Source organism: Platichthys flesus, chromosome 2 (assembly GCF_949316205.1).
Source record: "Platichthys flesus chromosome 2, fPlaFle2.1, whole genome shotgun sequence".
In the NCBI taxonomy this organism is placed as follows: domain Eukaryota; kingdom Metazoa; phylum Chordata; class Actinopteri; order Pleuronectiformes; family Pleuronectidae; genus Platichthys; species Platichthys flesus.
This window is the reverse complement of record NC_084946.1, coordinates 6,787,977-6,809,847: the sequence shown is the minus strand read 5'-3', so window position 1 is coordinate 6,809,847 and position 21,871 is coordinate 6,787,977. Positions and strand designations below refer to the sequence as shown.

Sequence of the window (21,871 nt, the reverse complement as noted above, 5' to 3'; positions counted from 1 at the left end):
ACAAAGTCCTCTCTGCGCTGGAGAGAGAAATGAGTGGGACTCGGGTTCTGTTTGTGTTTTCCATTGTGGGGTGTATATATATACACAGGGGTGCGGTGGAGGGGTTTGGTGTCCAGCACACATCTGAGAGGAACCCAACCTGAGTTGAGTGAGAGCAGAGGAGCCCAAGAAAACACTGGACCTCCAAAAACAAAACACTTTCTATGGAAATGGATATATTTACTTGCATGGCTCCAAGAAGAACCACGGCAGAATAGCTTTTTAATGGGAAACAGGGCGACTGTGTGAGGCCTGCCAAAGGATCTCCATGAGAAACAGCCAATATGAGGCCAAGCGAAAACAGTCGAATCCTTTAGGGGTGCTCAATTAACACCAAAACAAAGGTCTGAGTAAAAATAAACCACTTAGAGCAGTTGAAAAAATGTATTCTTCATAACTTCAGCAAACTGAAAAAGATAACAAACAAATATCCTCAGCGTAAAGTTTAATATACCTTTTTCAATGTATAAAAAATATGACATAAGTAATTACTATTGAATGTGACTACACAATTTACATCCTCTGTTCTGCTAATGGAAACACAAAAGCCAGAGAGAAAAGCCACCCCTCCAACCCATCTCCTGCCTTCCTGGGGACGAGTGCCAGGGTGACACCAGTGCGTATCTGTACCATGTTTTCCTCAAATCACTGGAATGATTTAGAGCTTTTGTGCATCGGTCGCAGGCCTCACCGGTGCACTGCGTCTAGCCCCCCAATTCCAGGTTGGCTAATGAAGCTGACCAAGTCAGGCAGAAGGGAATTAACTTGGCTGATTAATTATTTATATGAAGCAGAATAAATGCCTTTAAAACACTGGGCCTCATCATGAAAGAAGGTGAAAATGGAACTAAATGCAGATTTATGGCATTGCGTTTAAGGCGTGTAATAGGAAGGCCAATGCGAGTTAATAAGTGCTCAACTACGGCAGCACAGCGTCTCCAGAGATGCCGATCTAAACAAGATGCAGACGCACACCCAGACACCGTGGGGACGCGCACTCAGGCTGACAGAGAGGAAATTGAGGTTGACAACTTGTCACATAAGAATATTTACAGAGCAGACGTGAGATAATAATTATAGTTAATAGCTTATTAAAAAATAAACAGCAGTATAACAGGCACTGGTTCTCAGTTAAAGTCTCAGAGCTTGGGATTTTCAGTTGCCATTGTGGGCTTGAGTGAGCTAAAACCAGAACCAGAACAAAAAAACTAAACCCAGAGTGCACAATGGTTTACATCTTGTGTCCTGTAAAAGCAAGAAGCATGAGCGCACGAGTCATCTGACACTGTGGCCTGTGCTGGTTCAGTTGTGTGTCATGACGCCTCCACACTCAGGGGCCTGTCTGAGCAGCTTGGGCCCAGGCCTACAGGCCCAGTAGTTTGGGCTGGGACTACAGCCGGCCCCCCCTCTCCCTTCAGACAGATGTTGACCATGCTCACCCCTCCAGTCTGGCACAGCCTCCCTCCATAATGGGATTTTATAAACAAGGGGTGAGCAAGAAGAAGACTGTGGGATGGGATGCAGCCAGCCACTACTCCATCTACAGGCTCCCCCTTGTACAAACTCCCCTTCTGAAACACCAATTAGAAACACACATTTTCGAGCGAAATTAAATGCCATTTGAAATAAACCATGTGCTGACGTTATTCACCCCCATTTATTTTTCAAACAAAAGACATTTTTCCAGATGCAAAAAAGAGGGCTTGCTTTCTTTCTTTTTTCTAAAGCTTCATAAAACTGGAAAGTAATGGCTATTTTACATGCACTGTCATTCCGTGCAAAATTTTCATAATTATAACAGAAAGGCGTAAATTTCCAAATGCATGGCATCTCCAAAAGTAATCAAGGGAATGAGCCGCAGGGCTATTTTAATGTATGCAAAACTAGTGACCCACAATAAAGGAGAGAAAAAGCTTCAATGAATGCAAAGTAATGCGCGCATGCTTGGAACCGGCACTGATGAGGGGATGGCTAAAATTAAAACCCAATTCATTTTCGAATTGACAAACAAATGAAACCCATAAATCTACCTTCTCGTTAATTTCACCACAGAATAATTCAAAGCTGCAATATCATGAGCTAAAAAATTGAGGAAAAGAAAAAATGGAAAATGGGCATTATCCATCATAAATATCAAGCAGATAGGAAAGAGCCTTATTAGAGAGTTGCGCTGATAACAATGTTAATCTGTGAGGCACTGAGGCAGGGACACAATCATCAGCTGGGGTCCCAGCCACTCAAGCCATGTGACTCGGCCTGCGATGGTTTATCCATGTATTTATTTTGACTTTGCTCAGGGGATAGCCTCCTTCGCCATGACTCAAGGAGCTCCAGGTTTTTCCATCCGTTCCATTTATACAACATGCACAAATTAAGCTGTAATTACAGGTCAAGCATCCCACTAAAAAGGGTGCAGTTACTGGGGTTAGAAACATATATACATAAATATATGTTCATGCTCCAAACACAAACATTTCAACATAAATCAATAAACAAAAAGAGACATGTGCATAATAATATTCCTTATTAATAATGGAGCAGGTCGGCTGTTTTTTTTGTTTTTTTTTTATCCTTAGCTGGAAAGAGGTTTAAAGAACAAGAATGAAAATAATGGAAATTCCAGGAGATCAAAACAAGGCAAAGACGGTACGTTCAAAAAGAAACCGGCTGTGCTGTTGATTATAAGATTCCTCTCTGTTCTTTGGAGGGGGGGTTGCTTGCAAAACAAAACAAGTGTTTGGAAACACACTGGATAATAAAAAAAAAGGTCAGAGTTTCTGTTTGTTTACAGTTTGTTTTGTTTTCCCTGCCTCAAATATGAGGAGTACAGTACAAACAAGAGTCTCATGTGTCTACCACCTGACCAGACAGGTTGAAGGTTAAGAACAGCCGGCGGCCAGAGCTCATCAGCCCAGCCTCTCCTTGCCTCCAGCCCCCCTCCGTGGAAACATAATGCCTGTCCCCATGTCATGCTTGCCTAGAATTCAACAGCTCAAACAAGTCAGCAATTCGATTCAAGGTAGGGTCGGCCCGCGCAGCTGTGCTTTGACCCTTCTCCATGTTCTGTTTTTCTTTAATGCTCATGACAGTAAAGCCTTAGCGGCCACCTGCTTCAACTCACCGAGTTCTCACACAGCCCTTGTTTACACAAGCACACAACAAAAGCAAAACATTTCTTGGGTGGGAGATAAAGACGTACAAAAGGAGGGGAAAATGGAGAGAGGTTCTCTTTAGAGCTGTTTAGGTTCGGCTTGGTTGCTAGACTAGACAACACATCAGCGTGTACCGGTGGTGCAACAACAGAATGCTTCTCAAGGTTTTTTAAGAGTTGTATGTTTTGCCATATTTTGGCTCCTGGTTCTGAAGAAAAGTCAAAAGACACAAGCTGTATGATAAATTATCCATTATCAGAGGCCTTGTCGCTGATAACAAACTACTCTGAAACTTCTGGAAACATCCACTGGACAACAGGCTGATAAATGGGGTAAAATCCCAACAAACTTTCATAACTGTAGTCTAATGCCCTTGTGTACAGAGTTGGATACCATAATCAGGCAGCTAGCGGACCGGATCCCGATGCAGATTTTGGTGACTCATTCCTGTGCCTGAACTATTTACTGAACAAGTCTCCTTGAAGGCAACATAAACATCACCACAAATCCGTTAACATTATATTAACTTTGGTGACAACACACTCTCAACATTGCTCTGGCAGCACGTAACTTTAATCAAAAGTTAACCAGTAGCTAGCTCAAACTCGAGTCGACACAACAACAAAATGCTTAAAACTAAAGGATAGAAAATATGGCTGTATTTCACGTGAAAGGATTCTGACACCAGGGTGTAGAGCACATTCATAAGTTTTAAAAGAATCGATTGCCCAACCTTACTCATATATGGGCAAGATTAGCATCATCTGCAAAAAGTGGGACTTCTACAAAACCAGAAGCACATCAATCTACACTCTCAATTCAATTCCCCGTCCACTCTCCGTTGAGATGAACTAACGGCAGGGATGACATTTTGCCAAAAGAGACTTCACAGTCAGACCAAACAACCATGTAATCTTGTCAGCGACTTCAACCAAGTCGCAGATAAGCAGAGCATATCTCCAGACTACTGTGACAATAAAGTAGGGACACACACACCCTAACCCCCTGCTGGCAATACCTCCACCGAAATTCATTTTTTTAAGTCCCACATCCCTGCACCACATGAAACACAGAAGCCTGTTCTAAAGTTCTTCCCAGACCTTGTATGGGCTAGAGACAGACCACTCACCCTGGCAAACAAAGCAGCTGTTTGTTTAACAAGTGATTGCTGCCATGGCTACAGTAAACAGGAGGAGCGGGGGGTTTGTGTTTATGAACAAACACATCTCCTTGCAGGAGCCATTTAATATTAACCAGGTGGAAGGATCGGGCGATTTCCTAGGTGACACTAGCGGCAGGCAGAGTGTAAACAGGTTCTGAGAGGAGAGGGGGGCCAGGTGTTAGGGATTCAAGGTCGATGCAAATACAGCTTTCGGCTAAAAAGCTAAGCAGAAGTCAAGATAAACAAAAAGTCATTCTTCTGACATTTGAAGGCGCGTTGAGCTGGTGTGTTCCAGCTGCTCGCAAGCCACCATGAATGAGAAGGACATGGGTGAGAGTGCGGACTGGGCGGCCGGCCAGCGAGTTTGTCTCCAATGGAAACACATTATTGTCAAGCAAAGCGACCCAAGTGTTTCATCCAGTTCCAACAAACAGTGGCTCTTCACAGCAGCGCAGTGTGGAACTTGTAAAAACATGTTAAACATTTACCTTTTTCAATTATTCAGTAACAGGGTTTGTGGAAATAACAAAGGATGTGTGAGGGCGCCCGCAACGTGAGGGTATGGAGCGAGAAAACAACCAAAACAAAAAAAGAACTAGCTGAAAATGAATGAACATCGATGTTATCTATCATCAACAACAAAGAAAAGTGGATGGGTGTCATAGCTTCATTCACGTGTTTCTCCATTTGCTGGATCAGACATTTCATTTGTTGAAATAAAAGCAGTGATTCCACAAGAAAATGTAGGTATTGGAGTGTGGGGATAAGCTGCATGTCAACCTTGACCAAGACTTTTTCTTGAAACAAACTCAACAACATGCCATCTGCTGAGCTAGTTTGGATTCTGTCTCCACTTCCACATCAGATTTAATTTAGGTGGGTTCAAAACATATACTTATACCACATTGTGACAAATGTGATGGGATTCTCAAGTGTGACATTTAGATTCAAAACTATTACAACACCAGAGCAGAGGAAAAGGGGCTTGATATATGAATATCAACCTTTTATCATGCTACGAGCTCAAATAAATTATCAATAAGACCAACACCAGAAGGCAGACTCCAAGGGAGAAGCTGAGTAGAGTCATAATTTCAGGAAATATATAAACCAGTTTGTCTCCTGTGCACTGAGCCAATCCTGAGGAACACCTCAGCATGAAGGCCTGCTGTGCACAGACAATGACGGAATGTGCCAAAGTAAGGCAGGCCACGCTATTTTTAGTACAACTAGGGCCGATGGAGACTAAGTAAATAGAGAAGTCTAATGAGTTTAAATCTGGTTGTACATGGACGGAATAGTAATTCTGGGATGTGAAGCCTCTTTTAGGAGTGGTTCGCCACACATTTTCTCAGCGACTCTCCTTCATTCGACATTGATAATCTTGCTCACATGTGGCTCATGCCCATTAACACCACACCACGAGGACAGACACCAGGAGACCGGGGGCCTCGTTTTCTGACCACAGGCTCGGCACGCAGGAGTGGTGCAGGCGTCTCTTCCCTCAAGCTCATCTTGCCAATTAGACCTGTCAAACAGACGTACCCGTAGAACAACACACCTTCAATCTATCAGGATCCTATGGGAGCTGCAGAGGCGCTTATTGTTTTAACATTACTTAAAACGTGTCATATATTTTTAATCATTTTCACTGGAATTCATGTAAGGGCTGCTCCCCTGGGTTTGGGAATGCAAAGGAAATGTGTCAGATGCATGTTCCTGGGAAAATCAAGGTTAGTCTTAATGAACCCGTCTAATTAATATCGCATGCCTACGCAAAGAGAGGACAATATTATTAGCAGCTTTAACCCACCAGAGTGCAAACTTGTTTTTCTGTGAGCTGACAACATTTAGCCTAATAATTTTTTGGGGGAAAGTTTTGCAGTTCGGTTAAATTATCAAGACAGACCTGTGGTAAACCCACTAACACCTGCAAACATCTGGCTTTAGTCTGCACTGGGAATGCAGTAGCCTGACGAAGGCTAACTTGTAGTGTGTCTACGTCTTAGTTTCCAAACATCGCCGTTTCTGCCTGTCCAGACTAAACACAGCATGATTTTTCAAAATAAAATAGTGCCAGCAGCATTAACAAACTTCATTTTTGTTGTTCTAAATGTCTATAGTGGGGACGCTAGGTGAATCTGTAGCTCTGTTTTCGTGTGTCACGTAGAACGTGACACAGGGGGGAAAACGGAAAACAGAAGGAGTCTGCTTTTCTTAACGGGTTTTCCCGCATTTAAAAGACCTGCATATAGCCACTAATTTCATGTAAAAGAGGCACACGAGTTTAGGCGTCTTTAACAAAACAGCAGTTTGTTATGACCAATCTGATTCACTGTCACTTCTATGGGATTGCTCTTGTACCCACTGACCCCTCCTGCTGCCTCTAAAGGAGCCATTCTTCCTCGATATGATATCAGGGTCGTTGAAACCTAAGGAGAATGTTATTATTTTAAAAGCTTCCACAGCTTCCCAGGGAGAGGACAGAGAGGGTTAAAAAGGATGGGAGTTTGGGCGTTCCATTAAGCAGTTAAACTGAAGACAAAGGGCGAGGGGGCTAAATACCAGAAGACCTTACATGAATTTCTGCGTTTTAATGGAATCAGGTTTTAACAACTCTTTTTGTTAAATACAGCCCATGTCAGGAGGATGCATCCCACTCATAAAGCAGCACAATGACAATGTACAGTGGCACTAATACAAGGACATAGTTCATCATGACATTTTCTGCAATTCCCAACTGATTAGGGTCATTATGTTGGAGGCCTGATTTATGTTGTCATTTCCTCTCACCGATCCTGCATCAATGAATCTTAATGAATTGGTAAATAAGGGTGAAGATTACACTGTGTGACACCGCAACATTTCTCACCCTCAACGGCCGAGATTTATGTAGCCAATTAGAGACTAACAGAGAAAATTGGCTGGCAGAAAAATAATATTCTTATGGTACAAAATGGAGGAACATTCTCAGTGAAGGGCAATTGTAGTGTCGCTGTTAAAGTCCATAAACCACCCTCCTTACCCACCTTTAAAATGCAAAGGGGAGTGGGACTCTGTAAGCAAGGGGACGTTTGGATCATTGTGAGGCTTTGCCTTTGCCGAGATGCCCAGCGGTGAGCCAGAAGTCCTTAGCATTCAGCGTGGCTCATCTCATATGTTTGATCAACATAAATACACCCCTGTGTGACAAACATGTTTACCTCCTCACTGCAAACATCACACAATCAGACGCCATGAGGTGCTGCTTCTCTAATGAAGACACAGGAGCTTTTAAATCACCAGCCTCCATCAAAAATACACCTCTTTCATACAGACATCAAAAAGCATTTGTACAAAAAGAAAAGAAGCCAAATTATTTGCTCTAAACATAAAATAGGGCCATATTTTTCAATTAGTTTCTTTATGAGGTAGAGAGGAAAAATCTTAGTTAAAAAAAATCTGAATACCCTTCATCTATTTTTCAAAGGGGGAATATGATCACCTCTTTGAAGATATCTCTGATCAACACATAGCGGAGGACATATACAACATTATTAGCAGCTCTTTAACCCAGGTACATCATTATTACAGCTCTGATCGTTTTCAATTTCTTGGATGCAGATTAGGAATGTTAGGGATGATTATAGGAATGGACGAAAACTGTTTTTGTGTATCACTACAAAGCACAGATAGCACGCCCATACTTATTAATAGCAAAGTTCTTAAAAGAGCACTCAGAGTTATAATGAAAGCCTTTATGTATAACATATTGTGACTAGATTTAGTGTGAGGCAGAGGCTCTCCACATCAAACAAACTGGCCTGCTATTAGGCACAGGGGCTGAGGGATGCTGTGTGAAAAGGAGTGGAAAATTAAAGCTGAAGCAACGCAGGAAAGGGCTTAATTTACTGGCATGTACAGTATGCAAATTAGATTACTCTCAGCTTAACTGCATCATTTATGTCCATAATAACAGCATCATCATTACAGGGCTCAAATTAAATTACACTGTAATTAGCATATCAAAGTGATTGGTTAAAGTTTAAAACAAATACCCAATTTTGTTAATGAACATCTGTAATCACCATGTAGACTCTCAGTGAAAACATCCAAAACAAATATGTGTTTTGGAGAAGGGGAGGAATATCCCTCCCAAACGGCACGTCTGTCTCTGTGTGTGTGTGTGTGTGTGTGTGTGTGTGTGTGTGTGTTTGTGTGTGTGTGTATTGTACTGCTGTTGGTAGGATGGTGGGGGGTGTTTTACCTGGAGAGCTCCACACACTCAGGATATATTTCCCAAACTCCCGGAGATCAAAGATCCAATTTCCCACAGTTGCCACTTCGGGAGCTCATCAATAAAATACTAATCACTTCACGCCTGATTCTGAGAATGGAGCCCGCAGCCAAAGGCTTAGCGAGACTTCCATATCACAAAAAAAACACTTCTGCTGTCTCCAACTGTCTTGACTGTTGTTGGATGTGCACACACTCTCGCACATATAGTTGCACGTATACTTTGCAGTCAGCTTTATCCAATAGCTGTCCTGATAAACGCTGTGAGTTTTAACACCCGGTGCCATAGCTCCCATAGCACTTCCTCAGACCTGTGACAGAAATTACCAAACCTTATGGCAAGTGCATATGAATGGAAGCAAATCCTTATGAACTTGAGCTGTCATCGTCTATTATTAATATAATTTTAATTTAGTTTTGGTCTTTTGCAAAGTGGCAATTATGCCTCCACATAGCCAGAGAATACCTTTGTTTTCCATTTTTCTATTACTATCAACATGCTTTCCCTATGCAAAGAAAAATATAAAGGCTGCAGCCAGTGGTGTACATTATCAGAAATGCACTTGTCAAAATGGCTGCATCTTATTTTATTCATTAAGAAATCCATTAAAAGGCCTTGTTTCTTGCAAGTGTGTAAAATATGTGCCTTTCAAGGTAGAGCTAGGGCAAAGCCACTCCATCAGCTAATGACGGCACTCATTACACAGAGAAGCTGGCTAATGAAGGCGCGGTGGCCGGGCCGATCCCCTCGCCCAGCATAAAGCCCTATGAAATGCTAATATCTCACTTCTAATTAAAGGATACTAAGTCCAAATGTACCTTCACGGATAGTAACCGGCAACATAAATTTTATTTTTCAACACTAGACTACACCAAGAGATGTGCCTGAGCAACATTCCATTAATTCATATTTAATGCCCCCACTAGTCCTTCGTTTGCCTCGCTATCTGTCTCCCCTGCTCTCCCCTCTCTGCTTCATATTGTGAGTGTGCACATCATTATGCTTTCCAAGAGGAGGCCTTTTTTTTTTTTTGTGCTGGCTGTGATACTTTGAGGTGCATTCAGAAATAAACACATATGCACACCACAGGCTGTGCGTCTGTTTAACATGTGAAAGGTTTGAGAAAAAAAACTCAAAGAAAAAATGGAGCGTGTGCCAGTATCACCCCAGCTGTACCTGTATACATTTAGAGTGTTTATACATCTTTGGCTGTAAATATGTTTACAAGAAAACCTGCTGCCCTTCTCAGAAACTGACCTTGATGCCTGTAAACAACCCTCTAGCAAAGTCATTAACGTCAAAGAGGGTATAGTCTTTCCCTTCAGATGGAAAACAAAAGAAAAAAAAAAAAAAAGGTCAGTGCAGTTACATTATCAACAAAATATAAACGGATAGAGCGGAAATTATACTTACGACTGAGAGAATAACGAGCAGTGTGTTGTTCTTAGCTAAACGTACAAAACAGGATTGTATCATCATCAGTTGAAACCATTGATGAGGTTAATGATTTGAACCATCTTTCTTAGAGCTCCTTCTATGCTTTCACAGGTATCAAATCACTGTGAGTCAGCGCATGTATTCAGTCAATGGCATTTGGCCAATCAGATCCAAACTCCTCGTGTAAAATAAAATGTAGTAGAAAACCTTTTCCAGGAATTCAGGAAAAGAGGCTATTTTTTACTATAAATGTTTGCACATATTCAAAAACATAGGCACTATGACTCTACAGCTTTAATTTAGTTATGTCAACACTGTGTCACTTGTTCTGTATCATTTTACAGAATAAATCACACAAAAATGCATCAACAGCTCTATATGTGTAACCTATATGGAACATGAAACTACGCTGATTATAAAAAGATATATTTTCTTTAACTTGTATATACTCTTGAAATAGTTTACAATATGTGCATCATTTGCCATGCGGGGAAGCAGTAAAATGCGTGAATGTAAAAGGTCAGTGTAAAGAGCATATCACATGACGTCTGTTTGATCCCGGCCCAAGTATTTTCCCAAGGATTCTCTGGCTCTGTTCTGTGTAAATCACGAAGTCTGACCTTCTACATTCCTCATGCTCCGTCCTCCCATTCATACACAGGCACAGATAATACTTGGCAAATATCATAAACGTGAGGATTTTAGGATTGAGGTGAGGCTGCCATCATCCTCCACCAACTGGGAAAAAGAAAGCCCTGGCATCTGAAAGAACCTTATTTCCACCTGCTGCCAGACTAACCTGCAGTGAGGTTGCCTGACCCTAATGACTAATAGCCTTTATACTGAAAATCTCTTGAGAGGGCATTATTTGGCGATATGAGTAAAATCCAGTTTGAAGGGTTAGATGATATTTTATCTGTATTTTTGGTTTTATAAGGCATTTCTGCTTGTTTTAAACAAACTATTACTGCTGCTGCAAAAGCACATATTAAAACTGTTATGGACTTTTCAGGTTAAATCATTGCTTTATTTAATCTGCATTTTGAAATGATTAGAGCAATTATTCAAATGCTACATTTCCACTGCAGTATCCCTGGGTTTTCTGGTGGGATGACTTCATGAGAGTATCCAAGAGCGGTTTCTAAGAATGTCCAAGATGTCTCCATTTTAAACGCAGCATCGGCTTCAGGCCAGGGTGTGACCTGCAGCTGAACTGGCCTCGGCTCGGCCGCAGGGAGGAGGACAACAGCCACTCCAAACAGACCACCCCGCCCCCTGATAAATAACTCAACACGACAAACAGAGGCCCATCAGTCAACCTATACACTGCTAACACAAGGACTAGGACAGAGATCGATGGAGAGATACAGACAAATAAAGAAAGACAGAAGGAAGACAAGAAGAGAGGAGAAGGCGGGCGAGGGAGGGAGGCTGTGGTACATTGTGAGGGCATCTAACAGAGCAGGGTAGATAAATATCACACAGGATCCGGAGCCAAGCAGCGTGGAAGGCCAAGAGCTGTAAGACTGTGAAAGCCAGCCTATTTTGCAGAGCTGTGACATTTGTTTCTTATTGTCTAAGTGGCAGCTGAAAGCATCTCCCTGCGAGGGCCCCTCGGCTCTGCTCCGGCCCGCTTTGACAGGGAGGTAACCATATTAGGACATGTATGGTAAAGTAAACAATAACATAGTTGCAATGAGATGGACATTTTTCAGCTAATGGTGTTTGTCATTCCTGTTTTCAGTGCACTGAGCAGCCCGATGTTTTTACTAGCCATCCGTAGAGACTTTGTTTATGAAAACAACGCAGCAGCCAAGACTAAAACCAGGGCAAAAAAACTGTAAATAAATATCGGTTTTAAAAAAATCCCCCCACCTTCATTTGATCTCGTAAATAACCATATTTCAGTAAAAAATACCCTTTCAGGTTCTCTGGCCCTTCATGGCCATGTCTGCATATGGCAGCTGCATTTAAAATCCTGTAGTTTCCTCTCCTGTCTAACCTTCCCGCCATACTCATCCACCAACTTGAACAGCTACTGGACTTATGCTGGGAGTTGGTCAAATCAGTCATCATCAATTTAGTTGTCGTAAAAAAGATGGATACCGATATATTGACCAATATATATTTATATATATATATATATATATATATTTTAACGCAGCCTTTATTCTGTTTAATGTTTTTACTGATCACTTATCCTTTTCTTTCTATTTTCCTCAGCTCTGGTGACCACATGATATTTTCTCAGGTTAAGAAAAGATATAAGAAAAAGGTTTTTTGCATATGCACATGTGCAAAACAAAGACTCAGATATTTTCCATCTCTGATGAACAACTCTGACTGACTCACTGGTCAACATTCAAAGAAAGATCTTTACCTCAGTATGAGGCTGAAAAGGGAAAGTCTGGCCCAGCCATGCATTTCTATAGACATACACTGTAAAGCACATACAGACAACTATAAAAAGGAAGCAGAAGTAGACATGCAAGTCGTCAACTTCAGTCCTATCTGTGTGTTGACTTTCTTAGTTTGGTTCTTTCCAGCTCCCTCTCACTCCCTCACTCTTCGTCTGTCTTCCTCCGTCAGCCTCATTCCTAATCTCACAGCAAAAAATGCAAGCTGTTTATTTGCAAAGGGCTGAAGCCATTCCATTAAGTAGCCCCACCAGGTGCTTTATCCCTAAAAGGGATTTGTTTTCAAAAATAAACGCAGAAAGCAAAGGACTGCCAAAGTGATATTTACCATGACATGAAATGATTGCAACAAAGTCAAAACTATCCAAATAAGAATCACTGCGGCATTTAGGGAACCTTTTTAAATTACCTTACATAGTCATAGAGTCTAGTGATCAAACAGTAACCATAAACAAGAGTACTTTAAAATGCGCCATAATATTTAAGCATACACTTTTTGTTATTTGTCTTTTTTGGGGTAGGCAGTATGTCCATAAGTTAACTCCAGGCTAATATTCCACTAGCTACAGTGCAATATATCGTTTTGCAGTGTATCAGATGCTGGCCAAGGTTACCACAAAAAAATAACCTTCTGTAGAGTCATTTTGCTGTGAAGAAAACAAATCAATCAAAGTTATTGGTTCTATTTCATCATTTCTAGGGCAAAGACACAAGGCCGAAGCTGAAAAACAGACCCCTGACAATATTTCATTCTCACTTCTGGGATTTTCTTTTCATCTTGCTCTTAGAAAATTCATCTGCCAACGGAATTTGCTTACTTTGGTCATCTCAGTCAATCTCACGCACAGACTGTGTCACGTTAGCCGTCTGCAACTGGAAGGCGAGGCTGGCATTATCCAAGTCCCTCACTCTCCCGGTCCAGACCAGAGTTTAGACATCCGTCAATATGTTCAGCCAAAAGAAGACATGTCTGTGTGACGCTGATAGAAAAATAGATTGAAACTTGCCAAACACATTTCTCCCTGAAAAGGGACTTTTTAAGTAGCTTCAGGATAACACATCAGTGATAAAGCTTTCACTCTACCTCCACAGATGATTTCACATCAAAGCGGCCAGGTGAGGGTGCTTAGAAGGCTTGGACACACCCTGTAATCTCAATCAACAGGAAAGACGTGAGCATGCTTCATGTCTCTGCCCACGCCTCCATTGTGACGTCTTCGTAGGTGTGATAATTATTCACGTTCACGCTGCCTGTCACTGTTTTTAACTACAGCAGTGGCGCTCAGCAAGGAGATTAGGGCATTTACAGTGCATGAGAAACACAGCAACAAAACTGCCAGTGACAGAAGTGTTTAACTTTCTTGCTAGAAATCTCCCCCATGTGGCACTTTTGCTACGGCAAGTTGTTTATTATGTTCTGAGCTAGGCATAAGCGATTAAAGGAGCTCTTAAGAATCAAAGTGTTATATATGCATGGAAACACAGCCGGCTGTAAATGCCACAGAATTAGAAGCTTACCAAGCCTAATACTAATACATGGCAATTTTCAGCGTGTTGCTGATAGAAAGAAATTACTTTTTTTTTTTTTAAAGTAAGCAATAAATGCAGTCAAGGGAACTATTACAGATTCCCTATTTTCATCCCAGTGTAAATCTGAGCTCTACATTTCTGTGGGTCCAACTCATGAATCCACTTGTTTATTCTTAACAATTCCATAAAAAGTGGATTAAATAAAGCAACATAAAAAGCTAAAGCTGAGGCAATATAAAACAAAGCATTTACAACTACAGGAAAGTTTGCATGCTGAGTTCTCTCCCTGACATGAATTCACAAGATTCCATATTGGATATCTGGGGATTCTTACATTGGCACTTTCTTAATAAATAAGATGCCACCAGGTCTGAAAAAAAGGGACAAAACAAGTCATACCTGGAGCAAACTATCAGCAAAAACCAGAGGCCGCCCTGCCGCTTAGGTACGCTCTTTAATGAAAGTCTCGGAGATAAAATAAAAATTGTTATTTGTCTATATTGATAATAATCCCCAAATATCAAAAAATTACTATTCTTTTAATTTTTAAGGCAAACACTTTCAAATCTGAAATAGAACATTAAAACACTACATAAGCATTAGATGTATTTAGCTTTTATTATATTGCTATTGATGAAATTGTATTGAATATTCTTATCGCCCAGTCCTTCCCCTATGATATTAAGTATGATATGTGGATCAAGATTCTTGTTTTCCATCAGTGTACAATTCAGGATAAATACTTTAAAAACAACAGTTGGTGCACAATATATGTTACACACCCGCTTGACTCTATTGCACGTTGAAGGAGCTTTAAACACCAAGACCTACTAATCCCGTAAACTGCCACAGGGATTTCTGCATTAGGGATGCAATCAGAATCAAATTGGAAACTTATGTCAATAATTAGGCTGATTTCGCCAAATTCAAATTAATTACACAAGCATTTGAAAGATTTCAGGGCTGATATAACATCTGGAGCAGGCAGCTGAGGTAATGAAGACATTTAAGTCAGCTACCTCTGTATGGGGAACAATGACTTTTATGTAACTTTGTTACTTTTACATTATATTTATGTAGTTTACTTCATTTACTTACAAATGCATAAAGAGACATCCCTGCATGTGCAGAGTATGTTGTTCTATGATTTAATAATCATTCATCATAATTACGATGATTCTTGATATCCTTCGATGGGGAAGTTTTTGCCAGATCGTCCTAGCCTCCGAAGTTACGTCTCATAGTTTCTTGCTTAGAACAGCTTATTTTTTTCTTCAAACAGAAAAGGCAGTGCATGCAGCCTTTACTTGTCACATTAACATGCACATGTCAAACCTATGGATCTACAAGTCACAACACGTTAGGGAGAGAGGGTAAGATAGAGAGAGAGAGAGAGAGAGAGAGAGAGTAGAATACATTTTAATTATCTTAAAAAGGGAAGGGAAAGAGAGAATACGCAGTGGTTGAAGCTATAACAGACAGAAAAGAGTCACTCCTCCTCTGAAGCCCTGAGCTCCTGAAGTAATATCCCCCCACCCCCTCTAAACACACACACACACACACACCACTACAGTACAGTCCTACTCCACCTCACCAGGATAGCTCCAGCCAAAAGTTCGCTTCCGAGCCTTCGCAGTAAGGGAGACGGGTGTGAGAAACAGACACTAGATACCAACCCGACTGAAGGACGTGCCAACGACAACAAGACTGAGCGCAATACCCCCCCCCCCCCCCCCCCCCCATGCATGTTTGGTAAACATGGCATTACCTTATTTCAGCCTTTCCTAACAAATGTCAACATGTACAAAAGAGACAAACACCTCCACATATCTCTTACTATTTCATAAAAACAAACTGACGACCACTAATTACACAAACAAACCCCTTCTAAAACCTTTAATTACTTACCATGCTACAGTCTCAGATCCACAGCTTCTCACACCCCTGACAGGGTGCACCTGTCCTGCATACACACAATACAGTACACAAACAAGACATCCGCACTGCATTCAGTTACTTATTGAGCCAATTCAATGCAGCATTCATCACACACACGCACGCACACACAGACACAGAGAGACTCTGGTGAATGATTGTGTGTTTACCTTCCACAAAGACTTGCTTATTTAAAGCAATCTTCAGGTCCAGCAGTGGTGAAACAGCCCCCTCGCCCTGCGAACAAAAGATGGAGAATATTTATGGTTATTAAATAATTACCAACACAGACCATAGAGTTCTTGTCATCAGCACCCATTGTAAACCAATTTACAAAAAGCAAGCAACAAAATGCTTCCAATAACAAGTAGAGCACCAGTTGCTATTGATTAGAATTTATAACATGTACAAACAGCCTCATACGTGTTCTGAGAAATCATTAGGGAGAAATCAATCCTCTACGTTCCTGTGCTGTTTGTGCACGTGAAGCTGCACCGGTCACTGTACTTTCCCTTGCCGCTACGGACATGCATCCACCATTTTCAGCTCAGAGTGGGGCACAAGGCACCTTTCGTTTATCCTCCTGTAGCCTACTATTGTCACTGTGGCACACATCATTGCATTTCCATCCATCTGTTAAGTACAACTACACCCACTCACGATAACAAGTGAACAATGGCGCTGTCTGATGTGAGTGAGTGGTTTATTTGCAAGACAAAACCTTTTTCATATTACTGACAGCAGATGACCTACTTGGCCCCCCTGGTGGTGAATATACTGTACCTGTACCTGCACTGCCCTGACTTAACTCCCCTGGGCGGCAGCCCTGATCTGCATGCACACAGCTTTTCTAACTGAGCACTCAACCCAGACAAGGGAAGATGAAAAAAGGCAGAGAAAAGGAAACAAAATCTTATTTTTATGGTAAACTGAATAGTGACTGGGGGCAATATCTCAGGTGCATTTGAATAAAAGCATTAAAGCATATCCAAATATGAAGAGGAGGAGAAATAAAAGGCTCCAACTCCCTCTCCCGCAGTTCTTTTTTGCCGTTTACATTTGGCAGTCAAAACTGTGGCCAGGCATTTGTGCGAGTGTTTATCTAAAGCAGACTGTGCACAGATAAAACACACTGGTCCAACTTGCCCAGTTCAGCATTAATTATGTGTTAAATGCCCTTGTTGAAAACGGGAGTCAACACGCAGCTCGCTCTGAACTCTACAGAGGGTTGAAAAATCATCAAAATGGAACATTCCCAAACAACCATCCAATTATTGTGATTCATTACACTTCAATTAACATATCATCAATGGAATCGTAAATCAATGGCGAGTGGTGACAAATGACAGATATTTTCAGTTTCAAACTACTAAACATCATTAATTCCCATCACCTGAAAGAGCCCCGGGAGCCAAATGAGTTTACCCAATGCATAACATCCATTTAGATAAATGTTCCATCATTTTAATGACGGAAAATTTGTATCGGAGAGAAAAGGCAACAACGGGATCCTGATAACAGCTGTACGCCTTTTCTCCTCGTGATATAATGCCCACCTTGTAATACCTAAACAGATAATTGTCTCCATTTCAAACAGCACAAGGCTGTAATATTGCCATTTAGAACAGTGGGGGTGCCGAGAACATAGGGTGAGGATAAACAAGCGCACGCTGCTTCACCCGGTTGGGAAAACTGAGCTCATCACACACTCCCACATTGAGATTTTAGGGAACAGAACAACTCCTGGTTGAGATAATTATCCACCTAGGTGGGTTATGTGTGTCCTCAGTCAGAGGCCTTAGCTAAGAATATGAATCAAAAATGCAACAACTTCCAAAGACAAAAGGAAACAGCGGAGCATTTTGCAAGATTTCCTTGTGACGGCAGGATTATATTGGTGTTTTGTCCTATTTTACACAACTAATGTAGTGTCTATTCTAGACTTGCCAGGTCTGTGTAAATGCTCTGGAGCTACCTCAGAATTATTCATTGTCACTAGTGAGTCCTCCTCAAACAGTTCCATAAACTATACAATATATTATGTGTGTTGGATGTTGTGGGCAGAGTGAAGTTAGAGACTTTGTGTTCATCCTCCCTGGTTCTGTATTTTCTTTATTACAGTTATTTACTTAACCGCTTTTATTTTTTTGCATTGGATAAAACACGGCTCACAAGATATGTGGTCCACATACAAACAGACAGATATCTGTGGAATTAGTGGGTAGCTGTTAAACAAAACAACTTTTGAAAAAAAAATATATCAGTAGCAGGACTCGTGCAGAAGATAACATAACGGTTAGTCAGAGCAGCATAAATGTTTCCATTCTCTATGCAAATACCACAGGGTTCAGTGTAGTAGTGGCAGTGGTGTGTGTGTGTGTGTGTGTGTGCGTGTGTGTGTGTGTGTGTGTGTGTGTGTGTGTGAGTGTGTGGTGGGGGGGCATGCAAACATCCTATTTTCAGTGGAAATGGACAATCAGGATGGTTTTTGCTATGATAATGAACTGCTATGGTTACATATGAGCACGAACAAAGACTCATTTTATTCCGTCCACAAACCTGTGAAGTGGACTTCCCTATTTGTGAGGGGGTCACGGCTTCACAATAGGCTCTCTAGTCCCAGGTATGTTATCGGTGCCTTTGGCTTTGTTGTAAGATAGCATGTTCAAAATATGAATTAATACCCCTCCACTGAAATGCACCCAATCCCAACAAAAGGCCTGTATTCAGCGTGGACAGCTCTTCAGCTCCTCTAATGGACGGCTCTCCTCTCTCCTCACACAGTGCAGACAAAAAGACGAGTGCCCATGAATATTTACCACTAAGTAAAGTTATTCCATTAATTACTCAAAGCACGCTTAATACTGTATCTGTGGCTACTTCTGCTGCAGCCTGTTAATGAACCTCCACACATCATTACCATATTAATTAATGCTCAACTTAATGGTTGTCAATAAGAGGCTGCCAGAGTTGTCTCTCGGTTCTTTACAGCCAATCCGGGATGTTTCGATCACTTAGTATCAGCATCTGAATAAATCTACCGTATCTATTTATCAGTGTGTTTGAATAAAACAAAAAAGGGAAAGTTGTGATGCAGGCTCAACCCTCCCTGAGGATTGTGGATCTGTATTAAGACCAATGTGTAAATAAGAAGAGGATAGCGGTCAACCAATTAATAGTTTAATTGGTCGACCGGTTAATCAGCACAGATGAGCAATTTTATCAACAGAATTAGAGGGATTCGGCTGATGGAAAATGAAATTTATTTATATAGAGCTTTGAGTATTAATCATATCGCCCCATTCACACACACACTTTTATTTAACTTTTCTATGTGCTTCTTTATCTACCATACACACCATTTTACACACTGCCACCCTAGTCACCGGGGGCAATCTGAGGTTCAGTATCTGGTTAAAAAACACTTCAGCGTGTAAACTGGATAAACTGGGAATCAATGTTAATGTCTGATTTGTGGTCGACCTGCTCTATACCTCATGGACCATAGTTGCCCTACTGCCGCCGAATGTAGCACTGGCTCCAACAGTCACTCTGTGATGTGCATCATTGCTTGGCTCCATTCACACAATCAAGCCAATATCATTGTGGACATGAGATCACTGGTAGTAGTTTTTTTATAGTATAGAATCACACCTGCATTAGACTGAAGATGGCTGCTATTCCACCAAGAGCATGCTGTCTCTGTTTTATTAGCAATGGTTGAAGAATTTTGCAAATCATAAAAGCCAGCCTTGCACGACTATGACCTGGTCAGACCTAATGTTAACATCTATACTGAATGATCCGATCACAATTGCTCAGCACCAAGGATAAATACCACATTATTTTCCCTGTGTGAATGCAAATACATCCCCGGCCATGTCCTGGACCGTGTGCTTAAATGCGTCCTGGACCACGACCTGGATCATGACCTGGACCATGTCCTTACCTGTAACCTGGACCACAACTTGCGCCGAGTTCTTAACAGCGTCCTGGACCACAATGTGGAATGTGTCCTTACCTGCGTCCTGGACCACGACCTGGACCGTGTCCTGGACTGCCTACTCAGCTGACGTCCTCTATACTTCTACAGTTTGAACATATTCGTACCCTTCTTTGTTCATAGCTGCTCACGTTTGTTCATTCAGTCACTTCGGACTCTGCTTCCTCTCTTTCTCTCTTGCTAGCGCCAACAAAAAGACACAAAAAAACATAATCGGTCACATCTGTTAAGACAGACGAGGTAAAATCCTCCAGATAAATGCATATCAAGCAGAAAATTGTGTTCTCATTGCAATAACAGGTGAGAACACGCCGGTGGTCATGTCTGATCAATAGAGAGCTACTTGTAAACTACGTATCTATATCAGAAAACACCTTGAGTAACATGTTTATGCCTGACGTGGTTTCAAGTCTTTTTTTCATTGGCTATCAGCTGGAAGTGTCACTTACTCGCCCTTTAAAAGTCCACTATCAGTCGAACACTGGGAGAGTGGGGAGGAGAGCTTTAGTTGCCACTCAGTGATATACAGGGTCACTGGTGTTTGTTTTTAGGGTGTGTTCAGGATATTTTCCAAGTCACTGTCTGTGCTGTGAAACACAGGAAAATCTAAAGCATGACTCACTTTTCAACAAACACAGCTGCTTACTGTATGATCTGATCTGTTAAAAGGGCTGACTGCACACTATTCTCTCCCTCGTTTCTTTTGGAATTATATTAAGAAGGACTGATTAAATGAAAAACATGGCTAAGTCTCATAAAAGAAAATGTCTGTATTTGAAAAAGTGAAAAAACAAGCATTGTGTTTTGTGTGTGTGTGTTTTGATGTGATTGGCAGGGTCCTGGCATTGTAACACCCACACAGTCTGTAAACAACAGCACTTTCTGACACGCAAACAGATTCAAAATCTACCAATTAAACCCAACTTCAATCCAGCCGGCTCTTATTCCGGGCACTTTTTTTCACATTCTATTTTTTTTTTCTAAGCTTAAAAGGCAACAGTGCAGTCTGGTGCATGTCAGGCCTGTCTGTTCCCCCAGATTCTTTGGACCTGCCCTCACATTTTGCTGAGCTACGAACAAAGTACACAGAGTGCACATAGAGAGCGTTGCTGTCTTAATAGCAAGGAAGTGGAATTTCACTCCTAAACCGAACCACTTCTATTTAAATGAGCGCGTTGTGGACAAAGAGTTCTATCGAGTGGACACCACATACACACCGCTCTCTTTTCAGGGATTCCAATCTATTGATCCGCGAGAGGAAAAACTCCAGAAAGCTGCACTTTGTGAATAATTATTACTGAAAGAAGAACAATTCACAACCACACAGTTAAAATAAAAAAGTCATGAATTTAGATCAGCGCAGTCTAAAAGTTAAACTCTGATCACACACGTACGGAACAGCACATCACACAGTGGCCTAACACACAGTGAACATTATGCAATCCTATTTTTATAACCCACCCCTGTCAGTTCTACCCAGCCATATCAGGTTTCCACTCTCGCCCAGGTCCTAGCTCCTCTCTGACCACAGACCCAGTGCGCTATTAATATCAATAAGCTACAGATTCCATTTCCCCAGACAAAGACAAAGAGAGAACAAGAGGTGATGAGTGAGGGGAGGAACTAATACCTTCACGCATCACCATGGGGTTACCCCTTGCTATCACCTCCAACCCTGCTACACTGGCTAAAATAAATAGCAACATTTTGCACACCGACATGCACTCACTGTCTTTCACACATAGGCAACCGTCCACACACACCTGCAGTACTGTATCCACGCCCACAGCAGGGGAATGCAAATATAAGATAACTGCTGCGCGATATTTCCCAATCATTTGTGAACTTTTCACTTAAAGGGGACATATTATGAAAATTCCACTTTTGAAGTGCTTCTACACGTTAATTTGGGTATCTGGC

General features: G+C 41.5%; 1 protein-coding gene across 8 annotated transcripts in view; it reads right to left on the bottom strand.

The window, feature by feature from the left end:
- The window catches only part of foxp1b (forkhead box P1b), a 151,841-nt gene that overhangs the window by 81,655 nt on the left and 48,315 nt on the right, over window positions 1-21,871 (bottom strand). For 7 of the 8 annotated variants that reach the window (XM_062395247.1, XM_062395229.1, XM_062395237.1 and 4 more), the window contains one exon: window positions 16,119-16,185. The gene's annotated coding sequence lies outside the window, so the exon portion shown is untranslated. Of the gene's footprint in view, window positions 1-15,921; window positions 16,098-16,118; window positions 16,186-21,871 lie in introns of those variants that run through there. The other variant, XM_062395220.1, reaches the window with a different exon arrangement.